The 8,355-nt window shown below is 43.2% G+C and overlaps 1 protein-coding gene and 1 long non-coding RNA gene across 2 annotated transcripts in view; both read left to right on the top strand.

Annotated features, from left to right (window-relative positions):
- RIT2 (Ras like without CAAX 2) overlaps nucleotides 1–8,355 on the top strand; it is a 360,107-nt gene that overhangs the window by 274,270 nt on the left and 77,482 nt on the right. The window lies entirely within an intron of this gene.
- LOC109297989 overlaps nucleotides 5,932–8,355 on the top strand; it is a 20,014-nt gene continuing 17,590 nt past the window's right edge. The window contains exon 1 of the long non-coding RNA XR_002097481.1: nucleotides 5,932–6,184. This is a non-coding gene — a long non-coding RNA (uncharacterized LOC109297989). The remainder of the gene's footprint in view (nucleotides 6,185–8,355) is intronic.

Raw genomic sequence — 8,355 nt, 5'->3', positions numbered from 1 at the left:
TTTATAGCAGTATAGAATAGTTTATTTCAAAGCATAAAACTTTACATGGAGAGCCAGTGGCTTTTAGATACAGTTTTTCGCTTCTTAGGCGGCGTTGTTGGTGTTTCTTGGTCTGAGTCAGATACTTTCAGGTGTTCCAGATGATCATGATACACGACGTTGCCCATAACAGAAGATGGTACATTCAGCTCGGCCATGGCTTTCATAAAGATGTCCCAGCCTTTAGGCAGGCGTTTAGTAGTCCCGGCATGAGTCTGAAGGGTTGTCCGGACCAAGTCGAGCATGTTAGACCCCTTGATGAGCATCCCTTTGTAGACAAAACCCCCTTGATCATCCCAAGAAGAAATATCCTTGTGCTGGCTCAGCTGAGTGAGCAGTACTTTAGCATTTTTCCTGTATCGGGCATGCACGTTATCCAATACTTCCTGAACTACTGTGTCGGGTTTAGTGGGGGTTTCTAGGCGGTATCTGGCTTTTAGGGGGGTCTGTTCCAGCAGAAATAGGGTTAATTTCCCTGTGTCCAGGTCACCCTGCTTTACGTAGGTCAGGTATTTCTGAAGCACGGATGCATAGAGTTTAGCTTTATCATATTCTGCTAAACCTGGTCTTTGGAGAATAACCCTCATTTCAACATCCAATAAGCGGGTTGCCTCAGTTCTGATATTTTCCTGAGGCATTGGGGGAGCCCTTAATTGTTCCAGCTCATGTTTGGGCACCAGGTACCTTTTTTTCTGCGTGCTCCATCACTGGCTAGCCAAAAGCCCTGTAATCGGAGGAAGAGCAAAACTTAGCAGAGGTCCAATAAATCCCCCAGCCTGTTTCACCAGCTGTTTATTTTTTTAAAGAGGCAATCTTTTGTTACTTAGGTTTTTTATGATCCCGCGTCTCTTTTTCAGCATGCAAATTTGATGCTGTGTCAAAGAGATGTTTCCTTTTAAGGTGCTCAAAGCAATTTCTGAAATGGCCGCTACTAAACCATCAGAGGCTGAGCAGAGTATAGCTTTTCTCTGCTGTGGGGAGGATTGAAGAAGCAGTTTTAAGAGAGGCAAATTTCTTTTTACACGGCTAGACATATTCCCCTTCCACCTTTTCGAGAGCTAAGAGGAGGCCACCACTACATCATCTCTTTTTATTCCCACCCGCTGTTTTTTTAAAAGTGTAAGCAGCCGGTTAGTCAGGAGGAAAAAGCCCTGTTCTTAATCTAAAAGCATCCAGGGCAGAAGCATTTAAATCAACCACCAGATACCCATAAGGTGTTTTAGTGGCATCCTCAAAAGCTTCTAGAAAGAACTGGGCCTTACCTGGGTACATCTGCCGCGCCAGGGACACTATCTGTAGCTTATCACTGGGGTTTTTAAACAAAACCATGCATTTTGTGTTAAAGGCAATGGTGCAGCTCCTTTTCCCTTGACATTTGGAACTATATACATAATGCTAAGATTCTGATGGTGCACGTACTTGGTAAAGGCTTTCTCAATTTTGCCACTGTCACAGGCAGAGTCCATCAAATCATCTACTACAACCAGATTTATTTTATTAGGAGGAAACAGTTATCATTGAGACTGTCTGGTAGACCCTCCACAAACTTGATAAAAGGATATTTACAAAGTAGTTCTTTATACAAAGGCTGCCAACAGCTATAGCACCACATGATATTCTCAGGCATAACAGACAACATTTTATCAGCATGATCCAAAAAGTTTTTTATAAAGTAACTTTTACCACAGTTGCTAGGGCCTGCCAAAATCACAGAAAAGGGGTGTTTCCAATGTATATCCATCTTCAAAAACCATAGGGGAGGCTGTTAAAGTTTTCTGTGAAGACCCTTTTGTCATAAACAACTTTCTGAGTTTTTCTCAAGGTTTTGGTTTCTGTTGTCCACTCGTTTTTGTTCCTGACGATAGAACGCTGTTGTATCACACTTGTTTTAGGGGTGTCCACAGCAGGGTTTGCCCCATAATCTAGAACAGCATCTCTCAAGGTTTCAAAGTTGACTTTTTCACTGTTGGCCACATTCAGGGTAATCCCTTTTATCTTCAAGCACATCTTTCCCCCGGACAACTTGTATCCGTAGGTTTTCGGACTGGCCAACACACACTCTGTGATGTGTTCATCTGGTGGGATTTTGCTGGTGAGCTCGCCTAAATAATCGCCTAGCGGGGGGTTCCAATCTCCTTCGCAGCTCACAAATATCACAGAATCCGTGTCGTAGTACAGACACTGGTCTTGCAAGCTAACAGCTCATACAACTCTAAGCATGCATAAGCGGTGGTGAAACAGGCTATAAAGATGTTTGTGTTACCAGAGACAGTGTAATGCTCTTTGGCATGTTTCCAAGACATGCAGGCTGTCTCATCATCAATAAGGTTGCAAGATGAAATTTCAAAGTTGGGAGAAAAGAGGTAGCCAAAGAGTTCTTCGAGGTCTCTAACGATGCTGGTGTTGGGCAAGTTGGTTCTCTGACTGAATTTACCCCACAAAGAATTTAGAAACAATTTTGCTATTTGGTGCTTTGCAGGGTTGGGTTTGATAAGCTCTGGGTGTAAGGTTACGTCTTCTTTTTGCAAGAAATTGACCATGTATCTCTCTCATTTTTCTTGGTCAGTACACCAGGCAGGGTAGCCCGAGGCTTCCTGCTTCTGTCGGAGGTGCATTTTTATGTACTGTGAAAAAAGGGTGGTAGACGTCTCAGTAAAATGCCAGACTTCATAGAATTGAGCTACTCTGCACCCCTTGGAGATAGCTTTATTCAATTCTGGTGTGCACAACGTACCCAGGAGAGCCCTCTCTTCATCACTGTGGTCGCACTTTTGCTGTCTTGTTTCCGCGCAGAGGCGGCACAGTGTGAACATAAGTTTCCAGTTCACCCTGGTGGGTAGCACAGGAAAAAAAAGGTTTCATGGTGGATACAGTTTCACCCTGGCTATTCCAAAATAGCTTGACAAGTGTTGGAAATTGTCATGAATGATTTCAGGGTGTCCAGCTGGGTATTCCTTCATTTTGTTTATAAAGGGGTAAAGACTGGTAAAATCATAATAGTGTATTTGTTCGCTGGGTTTAATATGTTAATATAGACAGATGGCATTAGTTCTCCCCCACAAAAAGAGCATCCCTAGGCACCAGTAGAGAAGGCAGCGGGGTTCTGTTTAAAGAATCTGACAGCTCCCCATCCGTTTCAAACAGAGCCCTCCACTTGTGCTCCCAAATGGTCCTAACGGTAAATGCCTCTCTCTTGAGATAATCGGTCTTGTGCAATGCCTGATAATTCAGAAATCCAAAGGTGGTCCCCATCAATGGGTTCTGGTCTTTCTCATTGTAGCAAGTGACACAACGGTGGAAAAAACATCCGTTAAATTCAAACACCGTAGGTTCCCCATCAATGTTGGCATAGCTGTCTAAAAAATAGGGGCCTACCTGAAATTCCCTACCCTGTAAAGCATGTCGAATTTAAATATTTTCCTTCTCCAAAATGTACATTAGACACTGAATAGATGGGGTTGAACACCTCTTTTTCTGTCTGTGATAGTTGTCTGGGGGGAGAAGCGCTATGGTCTGCGGTTCCAAAAACATTAACCTGTACACGGCCATGCAGATGGAGGCCAGCGTGATGTATTGGAAAGGATATATGCAGCGTACTACATTTTGGAGTTCACGATCTACTTTCACTCAGTCTACCCGCCATGTCATTTTCATAATCTCATCCCTGTAGAGGCAGCAGGCCTCTTTCAAAACGTTTTACGTCCTGCTGGCAATAATAAGCCAGCTCCTTTTGCATATCAAAAGTCTTATCGCGGTTATTCTGATACCATTCTAAAAACTGTCCTTTCTCACCGGCCATCATATTTTCAATGCCAAAATATTCCATCTTTGGGAGAGGCCCCATATAATTCTGGTTTTCTTCTATGTTAAAAAAATGTGGGAAATAACCTTTGCATCCTTCAAACTCCATCGCCTGTGGAAGTCTGCTAAGTTTCATTGGCAAAAAGTTTAAAGAATCTATGAAACGGATGCCTAGGCCGGTCACTTCAATACACATGAGTTTACCACCCTGAGTGATTAGTTTCATGCCCATTTTTTCTTTCAATAACTGGCTGACAACGAAGTAACCATCGTAGCCTTTGGCATTGTGAGCTATGAAGATGTAGTCCTTGAACTTTTTATCCAAAAAACCTTAATAAAATCAGACTGGCACTCTTCACCCTTGAATTTGCCCCACTACACACCACTTCTCCTCCCACAAGAAACACAAAGTTTCAGAAGCTGATTTCAGAAAAATTACCTTTTACTACTGGATAAAAGCATGACTGTATGTGCTTGTTCTGCTATTCTGTTTTAGAAGAAGAGGTTCTGTCTGAAAACAAACAGCTGTTATAACTTAGTAACACAGCCACAAATAACCTACCATTTTAAAATAATTTTTACCTTGCTGTGGTAAAATTGCATGGGGCTTCCCCACCTGATAAGCTCTCTGTAATATAAGTGAAATGATACAATAAGTAAGTCCTCTGTATTAAAAAAAAAAAAATAGATTAAGGAAAATAGTGTATGTATAAAGTAAAATATAACTGTATTAAAACAGTCACCACTAAAAGACAACTCAACCCATTTAGTCTTAAAGTATGTGGAGATCTCGACACACCAATCAGCTTTTATTTATTTATTTATTTTGATCTGGTTTATCTTTATGATACACACCCGCCACTCCATTTCATACACAATCTGTGAGAATATATATTATTAATTTCAGTCTTTATTTCCATCAAAAACTTTTATAATATTTAGTGATTTCTTTTGTTAAACCTTCTTCTAAGAAGTGTTTTTCATTTTCTGTGACCATTAAACCTTGTCGGCCTTATCTTTACAGCTGGCCTTTCGGTAAAGATAACTACTTTAGTCTTAAAACAAGAAGAGCTCTGAACACAATGGTCATTTTTTTTTTTTTTGTGGTCTGGTTTATCTTTATAACACACCCCCCCACCACACCCCTACTATACAAAAGCTGTGAAAATATATATTTTTAAATTCAGTCTTTATTTTCATCAAAACTTTTACAATTTTTACCAGTTTATTTTGTTACCCCTCCTCCTAAGAAGGTTTTTTTACATCAGCTGTAGAAAACTGTTGGTGTGCTTTACAACCTCACATCCCCCACCCTCCCACCAAGATCAGAAAAAGCTATAACCCCAACAACCCCCATTTTAAACAGTTTTTGCTAAGCCCTTCTCTTAAGCAGGGTTTTATAATCTCTAGTACCAATTAAGCATTCAATATGGGGTATGAGTGTTTTATCTTCCTCAGTGATCAAATCATGAAGGGCAGCATTTGGATCTTCTGCAGAATACACGGTGTTTAGAAGCTCTCTAACCTGAATTAAATGTTTCACAGTAATTCTGAGAATGTTCCTGGGAAACCCAATGGTTATAACAGCATTGAAAATGCTATCAAGACATATTTCCCTGCAAAGTTCCTGAATTCTTTGGTTTATGTCTTCATCTAACCAAGCAAGACATTCGTGGGCTTCTTGACCCCCTAGGTCAAATGTGCATCCCCAGCATAGGTCAAAAAGTCTCTTCCTCAAGCAGTATTTCATTATGTCATAAAATGAAATGCGAACAAGAGACTTCATAAAGACTTTACATTTGCGTGATATAATAGCTTGTGTTGATTGAATGGCTAGATGTCTTCTGAACTCTTTAGGCTCATCTGGTCTTTGTTCTCTGCAAAAGCATACACCTCTTTCTTGTGTACTGGTGAGTAGGTTTTCTGGAGTCATTCAAAAGCCTTCATCTAACTGCAAAGGAGTTCAAATAAAGGATTTGGTTAGTTAGCTGCTGTTTAATCAGTCCTTGGCTACTTCTAAACACACACGTGCCATGGAGTGAACCCACATTGAAAACCCAATTGCCCCCACAAACATGCTCCAAGTCACTTACCAGTCTCTCCTCTGCGATGACCTCTACTTCTCATGCAGGTTCTGGCACAAAGATTCCCTCTTCCAAATTCTCAACGTCTGCTTCGAGGGTCTGGGCCTCCTCCATTTGCCTGTTCATTGGATCTTCCCGAACAGGGTCAAGCGTCTCAAAGAGTCTTTGGGCTAGGGGGCTGTGTCTCCTCCTCAAAACTATTTCTACGGTAACCCTTTCTATAAAGCCGTCTGGGGGTTGTAGTGAGTGGGCCTACAGGCGTTGTGAAAGAATCCATATCCGCCCCTGCTTGCCTTAGCACAGTCTCAGATAAACAGAGTGGTCGTTTAGGAAAGCAGATAGACCTGGTGGGGCTGCCACCCAAATCCCACCCCCTCTACTCATTCCAATTGGTTCAGCATTGTTCTTGGGAGGTCTGAGGTCTCTGAAACCTCTGCCAATTGGTTGGTGGTGGTAGGACAGGTTGTTAGAGGGGTCACACCACCACCCTACCACCCCATAGACCATGCCTGTGGTCTATGGGACTTCCGGTCCTGCCCACCTGTCACATTTGCATTGAAGGGCAGGGAGCCTATATACTATTTTCTTCCTCTCTGGAGTGTAGGTGTCACTAACCATTTCATAGTTTCATAGTTTTATAGATTTTAGGGTCAGAAGGGAGCTATTAGATCATTGAGTCTGACCCCCTGCCCTGGGCAGGAATGAATGCTGGGGTTGATGACCCCAGCCAGGTGTCTGTCCAATATCCTTTTATGCACCTCCAAGGAAGGGGACAGAACCGCCTCCCTTAGGAGCTTATTCCACATTTTGACAACTCTCACTATAAAGATTTTTTTCCTGATGTCCAATCTGAATTTGCTCTCTTCCTGTTTGTGGCCATTATTTCTAGTTACCCCAACAGGAGCCCTGGTAAACATTGTATCCCCTATTTCTTGCTGCTCTTCTCTCCACCCCCCGCCCCCATGTGTTTGTAGACGGCCATGAGATCACCTCTCAGCCCAGAGGTTCAGGTTTCCCAATCAGTCCATATAGGGTTTTTTTCTCTATGCTTTTAACCAGCTGAGTGGCCCTTCTTTGTAATCTAAAGCTTAGAAACCACTTCCAAGAGTAAACTTAACTGCTCACCATGACTCTGTCTTCTCACATACCCTTCATGCAATCACTTTAGTGGTCAGAGTTTTCACCCAGGAAGTGGGAGATCTGCTCTCCAGTACATATCTGTTTTTATATCATGTAAAATGCATAGATAGTACCCATCTCCTTGATGAATTCCTTTACCATGTGTATAAATAGGAAGGCTCCATTTTGCTTGATATTCTCCTGGTCCCATAGCTTTAGTCTTCTTGGCTGCACAATGGATCTCAAGCCATTTTCATTAAGCACCATGGAAACAGCAAGCAATTATTTTGCTTGGTAATTAGGCACTTTTCCAGATGATGTTTCCCATTAGTATTCCAAAAGGTGGTGATGGGGAGGAGCAGAGAGATATGGGCTCCAGGGTTTGGGAGCAAGGGATTCTCTCTCTGTCTTGGATAAAAACCCACCCGAGGTTCCCAGCATGAAGCAGGGGTGACATCTACTGGTTGTATGGCCCAGTAAATACACTTGTGGCTTTTTTGTCTTCCACCTGCTCCAGCTGTAAATGGGCATCCAAGAGATCACCTAAATGCTTGGCTATGCCATAGGAGCTGGCACAGCCCCTCCAGGTCTCAGGGTTGAAGCTGGTGCTATAGCAGTGGGGTTCCCCAGGGCTCAGTCCTCGGGCCTGTACTGTTCAACATCTTTATCAATGACTGCGATGAGGGGATGGAAAGCACACTGTCCAAGTTCGCTGAGGACACCACAATGTGGGGTGAGGTGGGCATGCCAGAAGGGAAGGATAGAATCCAGCTAGATCTGGACAGGTTACAGAGGTGGGCAGATAAGAATAGGATGGAATTCAGTGCAGACAAGTGCAGGTTACTGTATCTAAGGAGAAGGAACCAGCAGCATACCTACAGGCTAGGGAACACCCTTCTCATCAGCACAGAGGCAGAAAGGGATTTTGGAGTCATTGTTGACTCCAAGTTGAACATGAACCACCAATGTGAGGAAGCTGTCAGTAAGGCTAACCGTACCTTGTCATACATACACAGATGCATCATAAGCAGGTCCAGGGAGTTTATCCTCCCCCTATATGTAGCATTGGTCAGGCTGCTGTTGGAGTACTGCATCCAGTTTGGGCACTGCACTTCAGGAGGGATACGGCCAGCATCAAGAGGGTCCAGAGGAGGGCCACTCTCATGATCAGGGGCAGAAGGGCAAGCCATACAAGGAGAGACTAGAGGGCCTGAACCTATTCAGCCTCCACAAAAGAAGGCTGAGGGGGCATCTGGTGGCTGTCTACAAATTCACCAGGGGGATCAGCAGAGAATAGGAGATGGCCTGTTCC

The sequence above is a fragment of the Gavialis gangeticus genome, unplaced genomic scaffold, assembly GCF_001723915.1.
Source record: "Gavialis gangeticus isolate Ggan-Ray unplaced genomic scaffold, GavGan_comp1, whole genome shotgun sequence".
In the NCBI taxonomy this organism is placed as follows: domain Eukaryota; kingdom Metazoa; phylum Chordata; order Crocodylia; family Gavialidae; genus Gavialis; species Gavialis gangeticus.
Note: the sequence above shows the minus strand (reverse complement) of the source record. Positions and strands in the feature narration are given on the sequence as shown.